The sequence below is a fragment of the Paroedura picta genome, chromosome 7, assembly GCF_049243985.1.
Source record: "Paroedura picta isolate Pp20150507F chromosome 7, Ppicta_v3.0, whole genome shotgun sequence".
Taxonomy (NCBI): Eukaryota; Metazoa; Chordata; class Lepidosauria; order Squamata; family Gekkonidae; genus Paroedura; species Paroedura picta.
This window is the reverse complement of record NC_135375.1, coordinates 46,651,674-46,671,677: the sequence shown is the minus strand read 5'-3', so window position 1 is coordinate 46,671,677 and position 20,004 is coordinate 46,651,674. Positions and strand designations below refer to the sequence as shown.

At 43.1% G+C, this 20,004-nt stretch overlaps 1 long non-coding RNA gene across 3 annotated transcripts in view; it reads right to left on the bottom strand.

Moving 5' to 3' along the window:
- The window catches only part of LOC143842477 (uncharacterized), a 138,133-nt gene that overhangs the window by 57,176 nt on the left and 60,953 nt on the right, over window positions 1-20,004 (bottom strand). For 2 of the 3 annotated variants that reach the window (XR_013233128.1, XR_013233129.1), the window contains exons 1-4: window positions 8,360-8,707; window positions 5,277-5,448; window positions 805-1,270; window positions 115-253 (exon numbers count right to left, since the gene is read on the bottom strand). This is a non-coding gene — a long non-coding RNA (uncharacterized LOC143842477). Of the gene's footprint in view, window positions 1-114; window positions 254-804; window positions 1,271-5,276; window positions 5,449-8,359; window positions 8,708-20,004 lie in introns of those variants that run through there. The other variant, XR_013233130.1, reaches the window with a different exon arrangement.

The following is a 20,004-nucleotide window of genomic DNA, read 5'->3' as shown; positions in this document are numbered from 1 at the left end:
CAGGAGAAACAGTTCCTGCATTCACTGAGCCTGATAATGTTATAAGCACTGAACGTCATACTAGTTGCTGAGGACACTACCTTACGTATCATAGGAAGGAACAGTGGTACTTACTGGGCCAAGAATCACTCCTTCCCAGCGACTTCAGCCAGTAGTCTGAATGTTAAGAAACAGCCATTTATCATCAGCAGAAGCAGGTGCTGGGATGGCAGATTAGTGATGGTTGAGCAGTCTGCCAGGAAATAGACTATATCTGAAAAGACCCAAAGGAGAAAGAGTAGAAATGGGGATTTTAAAAGTCTAGAACAGCGCTTAGTTTTCTATATTCTATTAAAGCTGTCTGGCATACTAGACAGATGAGTAAAAGTTTGCACCTTTAAACAATATTTTATTCTGACCTCTGAAGGAGAATCACATTGTGTATGAGCAGGCCTCCTGAGTCTCATTTTCTAACTAATGCATTCACAAATCTATTCAATTTATAACAAAGAGGAAAGAATAAACAATTAGTGCTTACATTTAGCAATACTGTTACACACCTGGCAACAATTAAACACTTTAATTAAAAGTCATAGTAAAGCGTACACCAGCATAACCTTTTCAGAAGTCACTCCTCAGTAAGCATGGCAAAACTTTTCTATTAAACTGTTAAACATCAGCATTTACAGCAGTTCTCCATAGACAATAGAAATAATGGACTGGGAATGAAAGGGATAATGTAAACTTGTTTAACAGCCAACCTCTAATTTCCTCAAAGAAAAGCAAATTAATTACATCATTATGCATTGTGAAGCTAAAACCTACCAGGTCTTTACAAGACCACAGTGTAGATGCAGGCAGCCATTTTCTTATTGGTTCAAAATAAGCTTTTGCAGTTTTTGCCATCCAGAACTGGATGGATTACTGCTTAATGTTCATCACCTGCTGAACTTCAGTACTGTCTTGAAAAACTGCTGAGAGTCTGCTTTCCAAAAACACATCAGTTCAATATAACTGTGCATACATGTATGCATTAAAAATGTCATTTCTAGAAAATATATTGAACTGGAATTAGGAGTCTGAGCTCAAGTCTCAGCCATATACTCGCTTGACTGACTTGGCAGCCTCGGTTGCTTCTCTGTATAATGGAGCCAAGTGGAAACTTCTTCAATGATTTGTTGTGGAAATGAATGAAAGATGAAAATTGGCTCTGATGAAGGCCAGAAATTGGAAATCAATAGGCTTAGGATGATGTAACTCTCCTTAGGATGGCACTGTGAACGCGGCACACCTGCAACAACAACAAAAAGAATACAAGTATATAAGTTTATCAACTTGTTGTCATGTATCAGACCACAAGTTTCTAAATCCAGAACAAAACACTGAGGCCCTATTGAGTTAAACCAAAAGCCAGGATTTTCATCTTGAATGTCTGCAAAAAAATAATAATAATGAGCAAATGCATTATTATCCACTTTCACAAATAAGCATAGTGACCAAATGGGCAAAGGAGCACGGAGTACATTTCAGATCTTTGAAAAGTGTACTGTATCATGGATCACAAGTCAATTTTCATGTTAAAAAGAGAGATTTTCCCCATATTAAAGTTAACCTGTACATATAAATGGCTGGTCATTATTCATTGTTGCTTTGCATTGCTCCTCATGTGTATTTCTGCTTACCACCACCACCTCCATTATTAGTTTCTACTTATTTCATAAATATTTTACTCAGATTTAACTTCAGCCTATACTCCCATGGTAGAACAGGTGTCAATAGCCAAAAATCTAATGTGAATAATATGGGCAGATCATGTGATTTATCTGTTACTTGCACAGGATGCCTGTACAGTTTCATTCGTTTCTCAGTGAAAATATTTGTTTCCAATGTATGGAAAGAAATGGGTCTGTTCTCCCTTTGAAAGTATAGTGTTTACCTTAGGCTAGGAAATGACTGCAGCAAAGCTAACGGCATGTGCTTTTTCAATGGCCCTAATTGCCCCAATTGTTATGACAGCAGTTTGAGCAAGAACCTACCCAGGGCTAACTATATTGGTGCCACTTATGACCAGTTTTGACAGAAAGGGGAAGATTCAAAAGGTCATTTGGGGGCCAGACTGTCAACTTTCCCCCTTTTTGTCATCCTTTGCTCCATTTGCAACTTCTATAACCTTAATGTAGTTCAACAGAGAGAACCAGCAAAGATATAAATACCAGGCAATGAAAAGTGGTTGCTTTTTGGAAATAGACTGGACACTTTTACAAATGGTTGCTGAAATAGCCACTGACTCCAAACATGGGCATGTTTCAGCCAATTTAAGTTATTTTAAAAGACTGCCCAGAATAATTTATGCAGACACTCGGCATTCCTCTATTGATATCAGTGGGACAGAACTGTTGGCTGCACTGTGCCCCCATTTGGATTTAAAGGAAATGATTGCAGGATATATGTATATACACAGAGACGTTCCTGATGTAGAAAGTGAATTGTGTACAGTTAATACCCAAACAAGCCTGATCTCTTCAGATCTCAGAAGCTAAGCAGGGTCAGCTCTGGTTAGAATTTAGATGGGAAAATGCCAAGAAGTCCACAATTGCTGTGCAGAGACAGGCAAAAGCAAACCCTCTGAACATATCTTGTCTTGAAAACCCTACAGGATCACCATAAGTTGGCTGCAACTTGACAGCACTTCCCATCACCCCCAACAGGAAACCAGGGCCTAGTCTGCATACAATGCACTTTCAATGTGCTTTCGCAGCTGGATTTTCCTGTGCGGAACAGGAAAATCTTCTTCTAAAGTGCATTGAAAGTGCATTATCTCTTGCGTGCAGACTAGGCCCAGTACACCATGCTGAAGTAAAATTGAAACTAACTTTTATCCCCCTCCCCTGGCCTCCTCGCATATTACCACCTTGTAGTCCCAAAATACATATAATAGCACCTTCCTTTTTCTGAGGAGGGTGGGTGTGGGTCTGCTCCTGAGCCCATAAGAACATCCACTTATTTTTCCTTTGCTGATCTAACCCAAAGGTTTGGAAGAACCAGTAGAATCTGTTTATCCACACTGGCCAGCTTTCAGAGTAATGAAAATTTAATTCTATAAAGGGTGCTTCATGGAAATGGGAGGGGAGATATTTTAATCTGGATTTATCTACCCTTAGTCATCTACATGCTGGGTTCTCTTATGCCTAGGCCTTTCCTTTGTATTATGGTGATATACAATCATCAGACTCCAAGTGATGCCTGTAGATCTCCCAAAATTACACCTGGCTGTTTTGAGAGGTAGACACTGTGTTGCGTTAAGTCCTGCTGAAATCCCTCACCAAAGCCCACCCTCCCCAGGCTCCACCCTCAAATCTCCAGGAATTTCCCAAACTAAAGTTGGCAATTCTAGTGGGGCTACTGCAGTTAAGCTTTCTAAAACTCTTTGGGTGTTTATCTATGTCCTGTGACTTTTTGACAAGCTTCCTGGTCCCTGGAGAGTTTTCAAGGTAGTGTCCATTCAGGTAACACCAACCTGTAAGCACTGTTTCCCATAAGTATTGGAGTCTCTATTTGTGTACCAAATAACACTGTTTTGAGACTTCATTTTCTAATATCATGACCTGCACATGAGCAGGATATTCTTGTTATCCAGCAGAACATTTCACCACAAAATGAATACTATCGAACATCTTTTCCCCCCCAATACAACTGGGCATAAAATCAGTTAATAGCTAGAAGATTACTGCGAGGACATACAAAGGTACTAAGAAGCTGATAAAATTGTCTCACCCCTTACAGTTAATTTACAGAGCTCATACATTATTTGTATTAAATCCTAATTTCTATCCTGAATTATTCACAGATCAAGTCTGCATTGTCCAAAAAGCAGACTGTAAATGAAGTAGCCACAGTGAGAGTTTTTAATTGCCTTCTGTCCATGTAAAATCTTTCTAACTAAACAAACCTCAAACCAATTATCATTTTGAAACCACATACTTGGGAGTCATCATATTATCTTAAAAGAGCCTGAGCATAAATATGAGGTTTGGGGATGGTAATCAAAATGTCTTTATCTGCTCCATTTGCTAAATCTTGAGTCAGTTGAACTGAATAATCTTTGAGAATCATTGTTTGTGAATCAGTTCCTAGGAGCTGGGAATTGCACTGAAGTACAAAAGCATAAACCTTGAAGAGTCTGATCTCTGAAACTGTACAATGACGAAAGAAACAAAAGAGCCTTTAGGTCTTGAGAACGGCCCATTATGCACGGCCGCCGAAACGGCGATTTCGGGTCACGTGGAAAATGCGGAGGCGAAGCACACTGGTTATGCACGGGACATTTTGCCTTATTCTGATCACTGTGGTCTGCTGCCTCCAGGACCTGGTTTAGTTTTCAGGCCCCAAGTGCAAACTTGTAACATACACATTTACATACAAACACCACAGTCTACAGTTGATCTCTTTCTGAAATTACTGTTATATAGTCTACATCTCTGAAAAATGCCTGCCTTTGCCACTTTGGTTTAATAATCACTCTGTTTGAGATTCCTACAAGTTTGCTAACTATTGGGTAGCTTTTGGTCAGTAAAAAGGGATTGTCCTGTCTATAGCCTATTATGCATGGCTGCTGAAATGGCAGCATGGAGAATGCAGAGGAGGAAGAAGCGAAGCAAACCGCTTACGCACAGGACGGAACGCAACGGTGGCAAAACCCAGAGTATCCGATTATGCATGCGGCTACTGTGGAGCCACTTCTGGTTGTGCCCTGGTTCCGGGAAGCTCCACTTTCTTCCGCATCTCACTAACGCGGCTTTTTCGATGGCATACATTGACTCTGCACCCGGTTGCCGTCTGCAGTGTGCATAATTGGTGATTTTAGCCGCTGCCATTCCACCCCGAATGCGGACCTTCCACTCCATGCATAATGGGCATATGTCTTGATTTTTCAACAGACCAAAGTGTCTGTAAATATAAGGTCAATTTACACAAAGCTTTATTTTTCTGGACTTTTGGGCTGTAAAATCATGAATTAGCCCCACACAGTCAATTTACCCTGCTAGTTCACACTCTACACAGGATGGCTAGGTAGCTTAACCATTGCTTTCCCATTGTAGATTGCCTTCAGTTTTTGATAAGTGGTAGGATGTTGCAGCATCTTTCAGCTTCTGCATCATTCACAGGCAACATGCAAAGTTTTTATATGGCAATGCACATTTCACTGTGGGTGTTTCCGTACAAGGACCAATGTTGCCAATTGGTTCCACAAAGCGGAAACGCTATTTTTAAAAGTGCAATCTCCGCGTTACACATACCTGCCTTTGTAGTGGAATCCAGTAGCGTTTCATTTGTTTCCCACAGGTTTCTGGTCTAGCAAAAATCACTAGAAAGGAAGCGATTTTTTCTGTGCTTGGTCTTGCCCCTGGTCGTCAATCAAACAAACAGTCAATGGATGGTTGTTATCATGCTCCGGAAAAGCTCCTTTACCTTTAAGAACAGTTTTTTTTAAAAAAAAAAAGAAAAACACACGTTGCAACGCATATGCCTTGATTCTTCCTAATGTAGAGACCCATCTAGCTGGCGTGTGAGCTGGCGAGTCATTGTTACCATGCTCCCCCGAGTGAAAAAAAATCCCCCCCACCGCACGGCCGAAAATTAAGGGAACTTGCAAACGGGGCTGTGTTGTTCCTGGGGACTTAGGGGAGCTTTAAAGCACTTCTGTGGAGGGACTGTAGCTGGAGAAGCCTCGCTGGGTGAATCAAGCCTCACTGGTTCGTTGCTTTCCGCTCACTCTGAGAAAAAAAATGGTGATTGCTTCGCTGGAAGTTCAGAGGAGAGAGCTAAGGGGAGGGACTTTGTTGGAACCGCAACAATGGGAATGCACAGGTCTTTTTCGCTAGTGTTGCAGATTGTTCGCAAGAGTGTAGTGCTTTTCGGAGGGTCAATCTACTTTTCCCGATTTCCCTAGAAGCGCTACAATGAATTAGTTTTCACGGGACTGTTTCAGGAGTGTTGCAGATTGTGTGCAACGTCTTGCGGAACTGCAAATTAGTAGCGTTTACAATTTGCAAGCCTTCTGCTACATTAAAGTCGTGCGGAATGGACCTGAAAATTCATTGTCAATGCATTTTAGCCAGCTCCTGGTCAATATCATAGTGCAGGTGGGTGTGACTGGGATTGAATTAGAAACGTATATTTTGGCTTTGCAAATCCTACTAGAAAAAAAATTAGTTTCTATAAATATCCTCAGGTTATCCTCAATTTTTCCCTCATGATAACTGGGATTGTAGACTGGGCCACCACTCTAGACCTTCAAGATTCAGTAAAGTGTATCTCCTCATGTGGAGCCCATGTAAGTTTTTGTCTTTTAGAGGGCCAAATCAGGCTTAACTTTTCAGAAATCCAATTTACAGACATCCGCTTCACAATATAAGTACCCCTTTTTCTCTCTCATATTGTGTCTTCATTATACTAAAGTATTGTTGCTTTAGACCTAATAAGTTGTTTGCTTTCATTAGAAATCATGCAGCAAGCCTCTGGCCCCCAGCACTGCTCAAGTGAGCAGTGGAATGAAAAGGGAGTTCTGTCCTAAAGCATTCTGTTTCCACATCACAGAACGCTTTAGGAATTTCTGCCATAGAAATTGGGGAAATTTGTAGACGTGACACAGCTGACATCACTTCCAGGCACTCACCCAGAAGTGATGTTTCAGCATCACATGATGCTGTTTTTGATAGTCTGTACCACCCCCAAACTCCTGCCAGCAAAGGTCTGGCAACCAGAGGTTGCCCCATTCACCACCAATGTCTGGATTTGTCATTTAAAAATATTTAGTTCACTAAATGAACATGATTGATATTTCATTCTTTCTATTCCTTTCATTCTCTTGCCCTGCATATTTTGGACTCTGATCCCTTTGTTCACTGCCACCCCACACATGACATTTTGGCCAAGCAATGGACCTTGTCTTGCTCCCAGGAGATGATCTTTTAGCTCTCTGTAATTCTGAACTCTCATGAACAGATCTCCGTCTCTTTGACAAGAGAAACTACACAGCTGCAACCAGTTTCTCAAGATAAGCGCTTGATGTCATATTTCTTTGGACATTTAAAATAGTTAAACAAAATATTTAAAATGTATTATGAAAATCTCTCTAAGGAGGGTGGAACCAAACTAATTATAACTTCTGATGAATTACTTTAATGTTTCAAAAGCTGGGAACAGGCAACATACAAAGGTTTCCAATAACATTCAAAATCCTTTTTGAGCACTTCAGCTCTAAATTTTATCTAAATTACCTGTCCTATTAACCTTTGCATAAAGCTTGTGGAAGGAAAGGCATTGTCCAAATAAATAAATAGCAAAATAGTGGCAAAATCATATGCAGGCTGCATGTGATTGTTGTGTTACCTGGTGCACTTGGAGCTTTTATAATCTGCAAACAACCCAAAGCACTTCAGACAACTGAACCTACCAGCCCAAAGACCAGGACCTCACATTTAAGAGACTTTTATTACTTTTATATGACCCCATGTATTTGTCAGGGTAAGGGAGTGGCTGATCACCTTGAGGGGAAAATGTGGCTCTTCAGGAATTATTAATTGACTCAGTAAAGACCTGAGCAAGGCTGTTACTAAGAGTGGGACTCATTGGTGGGGCTTTCCTATGCAAATGCCTGTCTTCACTTGTCTAGCTGAATAGTCTTAAAAAAAAACTACTCTGCTTTCTAAGCAAATTTCTACAGTATTCCTTAGATCTGTTCTCAGCTCTTGGCTTGTAGTCTGGGTTATGAACATTGGCCACTGAAGAACTGATGAGTGCATGCCCTTGTCCTAAAGCCGAGGCTTAAATCAGATAACCCTTGGGTCACTGAATCTAAGGAATAAATCTTAAATTCCCGAAGGGCTTATAAAGGCTTTGAGCCAGCTGGAAGAGGATGTGTAGATGCAGATACATCATCTCTGATAACTAATCATTCTAAATAATCCAGGGAGAATGACATGTGTTCATGCAGAATATCCATGTTGGTCATGGTGGCAATGACAATCTAAAGTAACAAAGATGAACTGACTATCCTGAAAAGTGCTGGTCCACCCTGTCTAATTAGAAAAACCCAGCTGAGACTTACCTCGAGATGTGGCAGAGGGCTTGCTGGGAGGGAGAGGCAACTTCTCAGAGGCTTTCTAGTGTGCGCGTGCGCACAGCATAAAGGGCAGACGTGGAAGCTGCTTCCCTCCCACCCACCCTATGTTTTTGTATACAAAATTGTTCAGGGTTTCAAGGTGTACGTTTTGTTCAATAATTGTCTCAGCTGTGGGTTTGCATGGGATGGAGCCTGTTGGACTCCCCGGGGTTTGGGGCCTCTCTACGAGACGGCGCATATATGAGCGCAGCTTACCCATCTGGGAGGCCAGGGGCTCACTTGCCAGGTGGCCTGGAGACAGCCAAATGAGGTAGATGCCCATTGGTTCCTCCGCATAGGTCGGTTCCCTTAGTGGCAAACTTCAGTAGGCAAGGGGATGTGCTCTCCCGGTTGGGAATGGTGCGGGTCCCCAGGGCACCTCTGGCCTCCGTGGGTTGTTGGTGCAGTCTGCTGACTGCTAGGTCAGGCTCCCTCTCCCATGCTGTGCCATCCCTCCCATGGGGAGGTAATAAAGCTGTGGCCTTGTTTATACCCAATATTGGTGCAAGTCAAATATAGGATGTGAAATGTTTTTTTTTCCTCTTCAAAATAGGTTTGTAAAATTCCTGTTCAAAGTCACTGAAAACAAAGTAAAATAGTAACATTAACATGATGTTGATATACAAAGGATAGGTGAATATAAAACCTCCTCAGATATTCATCCATGCATTCAGTAAATATTCATGCAATCAGAAGGGATCCAATTGCAAAGAGGAGCCTCAGTACCTATTTAGAGGCTCATTTTAGCTGAATGTTCATGGAAGGTAGCAGATAGTCCTCTGTACACATTCACTTAAAGCTTGTACAAAATCTGAAGGGGGCTATTATAAACCAAGACGGATCTAGAATGGGCTTGGAAGAAGCTGTCATTCTGTGTAAATGAACTAAGTTACATTTTTATCTGGCTTTATCTGTTGGTACATAATCATCCGAAGTCATAGCAGTAGTAGATATAGAGAAATTTGCATGGAAACTCCAACCTTCTTGTCAGGGATCTTTCTTGCAGATAAAATTGATTTAACAGATTGTGCCCTCACTAAGAATATAAATGACCACAGTGGTGGACAATTGTTTTTTAAAAGTGAAGTTTGTACTGTTTGCTTAGCTCTCGGGTCTGCTTCACTTGTGCACTGCTTCTCCTTGTTATCTTTTGTTCAGTATGCTTAGGCATGAACAAGCCATCAGGAACTCTCAAATATGTATTTTAAAATAGCCTCCAAGCTGACTCTGTATGTCAAACAGGATCTCAAACTGTCTCCTCATCCCTGGCTTAATTGGATGACTGCAGCAAAAAAACTTCAGATGGCATCAGCAACAGCATGGTCCTCAAACAGCTTGTCATACCTCTTGGGAAGATCCACAGTGAGATACCAATGTCAGCTTTTATGTAAGATTTGCAAGACTAAGGCATTTTACAGTGGACATATTCACACAGCAGGCACATTAAACAAAAGATGTTAATAAGCTGTCACCTATCTTTTGGACACCCATCATTTGGACACCCATCATTGAGGACCTAATAGTATAAAATGTCTCCAGGCTCCAAATATTTTCCCCAGCAATCTGTGTCTCTATGAACAGCTTTATTGGTTTCAAAAAGACATCATTATCATCAGAATCCTAAGAATGCTTTCCTGGGCACAAGCTCCACTGAATAGAACGGAGTAGGATTATGAGGAGATCTGCTAAGGATTGCTTTCTAAATTGCCTCGAATATATCTCTAAATATGTTGTATGGCAGTGTTTCTAGGGGGATCTCCTTCCATTTAACTTTGCCACATAACACCTTAGAGAGTCAGGGTAGTATAGTGGCTAAAGAGATCCAGGTTCATGCTCCCATTTAGCCATGAAGCTCACTAGATAATTTTGGGCCAGGCACACTCCATCATTTTAGTATATGTGGATGGGTGGTTGCAAGGACAATGCTGAAGGAAGAATATGACAACATGTAATGTTTACTGCAATTAATCAGGTAGAAATTTATTTGATTTTTAAAGCAAATATTGCTTTTTAAAAAATATTGCTTTCACATAAGAAGACTTCAGTAGATGTAGAAGTGTGTAACTCTGTCCATATTTACACTGTTAATAATTATGCAATGAATAAATAAGTCTGCAGTGGTATATGTGTTTCAAGCCCCCCCCCTCCCCCAAGCTGGACTTGGAAAAGATTCTTTGGATGGTCTATGTGACCCACAGAACACTCTAGGAAAACACTAGGAAGTGCAGGGAACTCAACACCACTGGACCCCTCCAGACTGAGAGCCTCTTCCACATCCAGAGTCCCTAGATCCAAAGGCCTTAACAAAGTCATGTTCCTGAAGGCTTAGCTCCAGACAATGTTGCCAACATGCTGGAATCCAGAACAACCAGGCCCTTGCCTTGTAGGGCCAGATCCTGGACTACCAGTCCTCCCTCCACTACCCACCCAGCAGGACCAACAGAGATGGTGGATCTGCAAGGAGGCAACTAATGAACTAAGAAGAGACAGGATAGCAACTCATGTTCCAACAACTGAGCCCGATCACTGCAAGCACCTATAGTGATTTGCTGGATCAGAGCTCAATCAAGCCCTGGCAAGATGAGCCCCAGGAGCAAATGGGAGCTCTTCCTGTCCAGGATCGTCAAGCCCTGGCTTAACCAGAAAGCCCTGCTGATTCAACAGTTTGTGTAGCTAGCTTCCTTCGATGCTACCTGTGAGCCTGGACCTAACAACCAATTACTGAGACTGCGTCGTGCCTTGCTACCAGAATCAGATTACCATCTTAGGATATTTTACCTGATCAAGAAGACATAGTGCCAAATCTAGTGGAATAAATTAATGTTATATTGTTACACTCCAAAAAAATGGTCACAAAAGCTGGAATATAGAGAACCTTCAATCATGCCTCTAGATTTTGAACACTATAGAAATTCCAACCATATATGGAACAAAGTTATATTAAAGACGAAGAAATATGACTATATTTCTTAACATTTGACATCAGAATTAGACAGAATACAGCTGTGTAAGAATTGTATGCAGCATAATCCACAGTTTTTATTCTGGAGCCTGCTTTAAAAGCCTTAACAATGACATTATCTACACTCTTAGTATCATGGAATTTATCAAAATCACACTAGAGACTGAACTAAATGCCATGTAAATATCTGCCTGACCTATAAATAATAGTGTCATCCCTGCAGAGATGAAATGCTGTGATTTAAAAGCCTGGATCAATGGCATTAATATAAAATAATAAGGGTAACAAGCCAAGAACTGAACCCTGAAGGACTTTGGAGGAAAAATACATTATCTCAAGACATTGCTTATATAAAGAATATCAGACATAAAAACCAACTTATCTGAATCCATGATTCCTTTGGAATTTTTATTTCATCAAACGAATTTTTCATTTAGAGACAGTTCCACAACAGTTAAATTTACTTCAAGAACAATATTCAGTGCAAACATGACTTTAGTCCTTTCCATGATCACTGATCTACATGGTTGCTGATTCCTTCTCATATTTTTCCATCATGACTTTTAGAGGTTCTGCTTTATCCTCTGGTTCAGGAATATGGAAGGAATGGATGGATCGTCTTCTTCTGATCTTCCAATGAATGAATGGATTCTATCAGCTTGAGTAATGTTATAATGGAGGGGGGAGATGTAGCTTCCTGCATGCAAATGCAGGATGGCAAATCTCATGTTTGCAGCCCTCCTCACGGAGAGACCCCCCCCACATTTTCTCCCTGCCCCATCGTGGCTTTTTGCCTCCTGACAAGGCTGCAACATGAAGGGCATTTCCTCACTTTGTTAAAAATAGCATTATGCCAGCTGATTTCCCACTTCCAGAAAACAGAAACGGGGCTGTTTTTGCCTGCTCAAGTTGTGAGAAGGCTGCACATGGTCCCTGGAGTCAAAAAAGATATTTTGTGTTAACGGCTAGCTTAAAAACAAGGTGCTCATACCCCTGTATGATCGGGAGAAGGATTCTTGATCACCACCTGACCCCCCTCTTTCCCAGCTCATTCCCCATCTCCAGAAAACATAAGTGTTTTGCCTGCCTGATCCCAAAAGACAGTGGGCACTTTAAAGAAGATTGTATTTTACTTTTGCCAATGTAGGCTTGTAGTCACGCTGCAACACAAACCATGGCATTTAAAAAAAAATTACTCAGAGCAGGAAATGGAAAGGGGAGGGGAGGTGCAAGGGTGGGACAAAGCTGCCAGGACTATCACATGTTTCCCCCTCCATACAGGCTTATCCCTGGTTGCTCATTGGTGGCTCAGCAATGGGACATCCAATTTAGGCATGCAAATACAATTTTGATGATTCTCAAAATCATGAGTTAAAAATGGCCAATTTCGACCCAGCTAATGGACAGCCTAGGGAAGCAGGCAATGTCATGTGGAGGGGGTTCTAAGTCTGCCAAAATTTGAAATCTGTCCAGGAACAGATTCCACATGTGGAAATGGTCAGTGAATGGTAGCCCAGCTACTAGTTCCCTACCTGTCCTCAGAACACCTGGCCACAGTGATCCATGCAATGGTCATGTCCAGATTAGACTTCTGTAACTTGCTCTACATGGGACTTCCCTTGTCTTTGACTCAAAAGTTACAGCTGATCCAAAATACAGCTGCCAGGGTCCTCACTAGAACACCTTTGAGGGCCCACCTTTGAGGGCCCACATGCTTTGTCATCTGCACTGGTTACCAGTCTGTTTCCGAATCAGATTCAAGGTATTGGTATTGGCCTTTAAGGCTATATGCGGCCTGGGTCCCATCTACCTGCGGGACCACTTGGTTGCTTATGCCCCCCGCAGAGCACTCCGCTCTGCAGGTATGAATTTACTGGTTGTCCTGGGCCCATGGGATGTTCACCTGGCCTTCTCGGTCCTGGCCCCAACCTGGTGGAATGAGCTCCAGAAGAGCTAAGGGCCCTGCGGGATCTACCAGCTTTCCACAGGGCCTGCAAGTTGGAGCTCTTCCGCCAGGCATATGGTTGAGGCCGGGGCAGCTCTCCCACTAATCCATCGGAGGATCCCCTCCAATATTGAGACCACTGCCGCTTATATGTTATATGTGATATGCTGTTTGACATAAATTGGAGGTTTTCATGGGGATTTTATTGTGTTTTTAACTGTTTATGTTGTAAACCACCCTGAGACCTATTTGGAGAAGGGTGGTCTAAAAATTAAATCATCATCATCATCATCATCATCCATTGGTCGATAATGTCTATTTTTTAGATATGCTTGGAAATTGGGGGAGGGGGGGATGAGAATTGTTCCAAATGTCCCTGAGAATACATTTCTGTGGAAAATGTAATCTGTACATCAGATGATCAAGGATACCATCTGATGTACAAAACCCATCTGGCCTCAACCAGGGCTAGGACTTTCTCTATACTGGCCCCCACTTGGTAGAATGAGTTTCCAGAGGTTATCAGGGCCCTGCAATAGCTAGCAAAGTTCCACAGGGCCTGCAAAATAGAGCTCTTCTGCCAAGCTTTCAGTTGAGGCCAACAAGCCAATACCATCATCTGGGACCCCTTAGATCCCTTCCCCACCAGATATGCCACCTGATACAACACAAGACAACCCCAAGTCTAGCCACCTCATCAAAAGACAGTTATGTAGTTATATTAGTTGCAAGTGTTAAATTTACAAGTTAATGAGTTTGAACATTATAATGTACCAAAGTTGGATGGAGCTGTGAACCATGAATTTATATTGTAAACCACCTTGATCCAGAAGGGAGGGCAGTATAGAGATGTAATAAAATAAAATGTTATGACAATTATGACAACTGAAACAAGTGCTTCCATGATAACAAGAATTCCTAACTATATTTGCATTTTCGTGTTTCATGTGCTGCGTTTGCCCTCAAAAATGTGTACCCAAAGAGAGTGAGGCTATCCACATCCAGAACAAAAATGGTGACAGAATTATAATGGTAGTCAAATGACACCAGGGCACAGGAATATTAGACCCTGGTTCAGTTACATCCCACTTAGGAAAATGTCATACGAGGAGGTGTTTCGCTGAATGAACTCTACCATACTGAAATGAACTAAAAAATGTTAGCAGAGCAGGCTATGTAGTATTCCTGTGCTTTTACATTAGGTCAATGACTTCTCCATATGGTCTATGTGACAACTGAAATAACTAGTGCTATTCAACTGAATCTGAGTGTTTGTTTCCTTTGGCTAATGTTCCAATCTACATTCACACCACATTAATCCATGAAGTTATTCCAATCTGAAATCCAGCCCTATTTCAACTCATTTACCTTTTATTTTTGCAAAGTGGGCTTGATGTGCATTTCTCTTTTGATCTTTTGCTTCTCTATGTTTACTTATGGATAAATTGTGATTTCCATTTTAATAGGCAGCTGAAGCTGAGACATTGTTTTAGGTGGGTTTCTTGACACTGTGGAAAATGCAACTCAGGATCAAATTGTCTTTAAAATGTCTGCAGTTAGCTGATGAGCTGTGGACTGGTTTTAATGGTTTTAACTATGGGTTTTATTGCAATTTTTATCCTATAAACTGCTGTAAGCCTAGGGGAACGGCGGTATAAAAGTCTAATAAATAAATAAAAATAAATAATAGTACATAAAGCACAACAGCTTGTCAGACTTACAGCTTAGGCCTAATACAGATATTTGGTAAAATACAATAAGTAAGTGCACACATTTCAAATTCAAAAGTTTACAGCATAAAAGAATGGAACTCATCCCTCTTAAGTTAAGTAAAATATTAATAAGACCACTATCAAAATTAAATCAGTTCTCTGAATCTGCTCAGTCAGGCCATGTTCAAGACTTGGTCATGATGTGCCCATGAGATGAATTGTGCCAGTTCCTGTAGTTAGGCACTGAAAGGAGGTTTAACAGATGATAAGCTAGAGAAGAGCCTGGATAGATACCCATAAACAGAGCTAAAATAATTGCTCTTTGCTTGGTATACATCTTACAGGAGAACAAAAAAAAATGTATAATGGATTCAACAACCATCTCCACAGGGACATAACCTCTGCTCATGTGGGATCCCCCGAAATCTGTTGGTTAGCTCTGCTAAAAAGAACATGTTAAAACGGGCTAAGGGGAAAAGGCTATAATAAGCAGAACCTACAAGACAGGATAAAGATTTATTATATGAAAAAGGAACAGAAGGGACAAAACCTCTATAAATAGCCGAATAGAACATTTGCCATTTCAGCTTCTTAAGTTTTTCTGTTACTATTGTACAGACCTTGTTTAATCCCAGCTCCAATAAATTGGTCATAGATAACCCCAGAGCAGCATATTTCTTGTATATTCACCAGGTCCAAAAGCCAAAATAGGAGTCAGATTGAAGACAGTTCATCATAGTTGGCAGGGAGTAAGAATGAAAGCCAGCAGGAATATGATTGCTGCAGACCAAGCTATGGCTGGAATGCACTTCATACCGACACCCATAAAGAACATGCAGGAAGGCAGTTTGGATGTATTCAGTACAGGTTTTGAATCCAAATTGGGGCTCTGTATTGTGGCAAGGACATTATTTTTGCTTTAAATTTTTGTAAGGCCAAAGGAATGTAATGCCCACCAATGGAGAAAAAGAACCTGCAAGATTAATTATATTAGTGGCTAAAGCCCCATTTGCAATGCTGGTTTCAGGAAAGAGAGGGATGAAAATGGAAACCCAGGTAACTGAATGTGTAGATCTGTTCAAGAGGATGAACACCAAACAACCATGTCATAGGGTATACAAATCTGGCCTTTAAAAAATCTTTGATTGTTCATAGATAAAGATAAGGATTCTGGCATGAGTATGGTGACTTAAAAGTCTGATGCATACTATAAGCAGAGAGTGAAAGTAAGACAGCATCATCGACATATAAAAGAACAAAACATCAGACTTACAGGGATGCTCCTCTATATGCTATCCAAGTTTGGAATCTCTAGCTTGTACAGTAACCATTACTTATACTCCTGAACTTCCTGAACCTTGCCTGGGTTCAGATTGGAGTGCAGATTGAGGAGGTTCAGGAGCATGTAGAACAGCTCCTGTGCAAAGTAAAGACACCAAACTCATAGGGAATTTCTAGCCAAGTCTCTAGATCTGCCTGCTTTGTTTGGTGAAGACTGAGGGCCATTTCGCACAGAGCTCAAAGTTGCTATTTGGTTGCTGTTAGCGAAAGCGCTACTTCAACTAGCGAAATGTAACTAGCTGTGCCCGTAACGCACAGCTGCGGTTTTTGCGGAATTTAGCACTTTCACTTCTCGTCACTTTCGTAACCCACAGGCTTCCGGTTCTCCGTCTTTTCGCTACAAAGGAGGTCCCTTTTTAGCGCTTCTGGTCTCCCGTGCCCGTCAATCAAACTGCGGCCACACCTTTGACCTCGACCCTAAAGCCGGACTTGTCGGGGTCCCCTGTTTTTTAAAAAACCCAGGAAAACCCGTAGCAACGCGTTATCGTCAAATCATTGGCGACCTTGGAACGTGTTTTCTATTGTTTTCTATGAACCAGAGGTTGATGCATTGATATGTTTGAAAGGTTAATCCCCGCCCACAGTACACGCCCACAGGTTACCTGCTTATATGCACCTGGGCAGACACGCGGTCGGCCTCTCTTTGTTTGCGTAGCCTACTGCCCGCAGCACAGGTTAACGTTGCAATGGAGAGGATTATTTTTCAATTGTTGGCTCGGGTGATTGCCTTGGTCCAGCGTATCCGCACCAGTGTGCAGCATAGGAGGGCTGCTTCAGAGGAATACCGAGAACGTATTGCCAGAGCGATGACCAGCAGCACAAGACGTTCTCAACGGGCAACCATGGCGGCAAAGAGGCACTGGCAAGCTCTGGCAGAGGTCCGGTTCCCCCCCCGGTTCTGGGCGGACGAAAGATCCTCTGACTGGTGGGAAAATTTTGTGTGGGCTCGCTGGGATGATGACCACTGGATTGCCAACTTTAGAATGTCTAGGGGGACATTTTTTGAACTCGTGGAGGCTCTACGTGGACGCATGGAGAGGCAAGTCACTGGCATGCGGCGCCCCGTGCCAGTGGAAAAAAGGGTGGCGGTCGCATTGTGGTACTTGGCAACCCCTCAGTACTTCCGGACAGTAGCCCAGCAATTCGGACTCGGAGTCACTACGGTTGGCGATATCCTTAAGGAGTTCTGCCTCGCCATGGAGGCGGAATTGTTCAGCAAAGTCGTGTGCCTCGGAGACCGGCTTGGAGCGGTGAGTATCATTCGATCCCCTTTGCCCTTTAAATTTTTTTTCTTGTTTGACAGGTCAGCAACGAAGACGCGATACACCCCACGCTGACATGCCATGGCTTATATTCTTTTCTTTCCCTTATTCCAGAGTATGGACGGGTTTGCCAGGCTCGGATTCCCGCATTGTTTTGCGGCCGTCGATGGAAGCCACATCCCTATCCGTGCCCCCGGGGGAAGCATAAAGGAGTTCGGTAACAGGAAGGACTTTTGTTCTGTTCTCCTGCAAGGAACTGTGGACTTCTCCGGCCGGTTTATCGATGCCGAGGTGGGGTGGAGTGGCAGGAGGCATGATGCCCTTGTTTTCAGGGAATCCAACCTCAGGAAAGCCATGGACGAAGGGGTCTTTGTTCCAGGAAACCCCACCGCCACCATTGAGGGCGTGCGTGTGCCGCCGTTGGTGCTCGGGGACGGAGCCTACCCAATACGACGCTGGCTCATGACTCCCTACAAGCGGCCAAGGACAGACGTGCATAGCCACTACAACCTCACTCACTCCCGGGCAAGGAATGTAGTGGAGCGTGCCTTTGGACGTTTGAAGTCCCGGTTCCGTTGCCTGATGTCCCGACTACACGTGCATATAGACAATGTGACTCCGCTGATCATCGCGTGTGTCATTTTGCACAACATATGCGAGGACAAGGGACATAACATCCCCTTCCCTGTGGATGAACCTGATCCTGTTGTCCTTGAGGACACACAAGACATCCCTGAAGCAAGGAGAAGAAGAATCTATACAGAGGGGTGCAAGGTTCGGGACGCCATAGCCACCCACATCTACAGAAACAGGAGGCGTGTTTAATTGTTTTTCCCACTCTCTTGTTGTTGAATAAAGTTTAGTGTTCTTTGTTTAACCTTGTCTTGTGCGGTTTGTGTACTTTGCCAGCAAAAAAACGGGGATTCTCTGGTCCAAAAGCACTTTGACAGCCCTAAACGCTAACTCCCACTGAAATTGACACACACAACACGGAAGCGCTGAGCGGGGAAAGTTCGGGGAGGCGGGTAGCCAGGAAGTATTGGCGACCCCTGTCAAACCGGAGGATCAATCCACTTATGTTCCAAGGAATAATTTTATTGGTGGGCAGCTTTGATACATTTAAAATAGGGGTGGTCGATCGGAGCAACGCACGTTCGTTCCCTAACCGTCATTCCGAAGATGCCGAAGCCACGGAAGGGCTCCTTCTGGCAGCGCGCCGAGGCTGAGGCACTTCTGGAGCTGGTGCTCCAATCGAAAAGTGTTGGCCGCCTTATGGCCAGCACCCACTGCCACACCAAGGGTGCTTACCTGGTGTTGGCATCAAAGCTGAGGGAGAGGGGCTATGTCCGGACCTGGGAGCAGGTCCGGACAAAATTTAAGCGAGTGAAGCTGGACTTCCTCAACAGTCTGGAGCAGTGGGGGGGGGGGTCCCGCAGCCAAGCGGGAGGACGGTCTTCCATGACCAGATGGTCAAAATATGGGAGAAGGCTGGGAAGCCCCCCCTGGAAATGAGGAGGCATATGGGTAAGTATGCCCTCGTTGTGTTTTGCCCTTAAACATGCATGGCATGACTAGCTGCCTCTTTCCCCTACTGTCCCCAATGAAATTCGAAATAGTATTTATATGCTGTCAACCCCCTCTGACTTAGCCCGCCAGTACTGTGTGGAACCACTTTGGTTATGCGCTTTGACTCTAACTGTGGTGTGTCTACCAGCTGTGTTTCATCTCTGGTTTGTGTGCTTTTAATTATGATTTCTCTTTTTCTTTGCCCAGCCACACAATCACCATCCAAGATGGCAAAAGCACCTGAGCGTGAGGAGGAGGAAGAGGGGCCTTCCACCTCAGGACAGGCTGCAGGTGAGAGTTTTATGCCTGTGCGGGAGACACATGTGTGTGTACCCCCATGGAGCCATATGGGAGCCTGCTGTGATGCTCCCATTTGAAGTGTTATTAAATTCTTTGTTTGATTTCTATAGCAGAAACTATGGAGGCAAGGCTGCGTGCCATGGAGGCAAGGGTGACTGCCTTAGAGGCCGAAGTGGCAGAGCTCAAAGGGGAGTTAGAGCAGCAAAGGCAGCAGAGGGAGGCGGAAGAACGTAGGTTATGTTCCCCACTGCCCAACTCTTCTCACACTGTGGCTAAGGCCACCAATAAGTGTATGCATGTAAACTACAAAAATAGGAAAATATGTGTGGCACTAATGTGTACTTTTTCTCCCTCCCCACACAGTTAAGAAGAAGGAGGACGAAGAGGTCTTCCGGCGCAAAGTTAGGGGGACCGTGGGACGGCTGTGCAGGAGAGTGAGGGCGCTGGAAGGGGCTGGGGAGGGGAGCGGTGGGACCTAAGTTTTTATTTCTTTTTGTGTTTTGGGGTGGGGGGTGTTGGGGGGTTTCCCAGTTACTTTGCCCATTTTTCTATCCCTGTTAAATATTTGAATTTGTTAAAAAAAGTTGGCTTTCTTGGAGGGTGGGGGTGGTGGTGGGGGGGGTCCAAGTTAAATTCCCTTGTTTTTTTCCCCTGTTGAACTGTTTCTGAAAATAAAATTTTGTTGTAAATTTCCTGAAAAAGACTCCAGTGTGACTCCTTGCACTCGCACACCTTTCACCCCAAACTCCTAAAACACCTTTAACCTTTAAAAC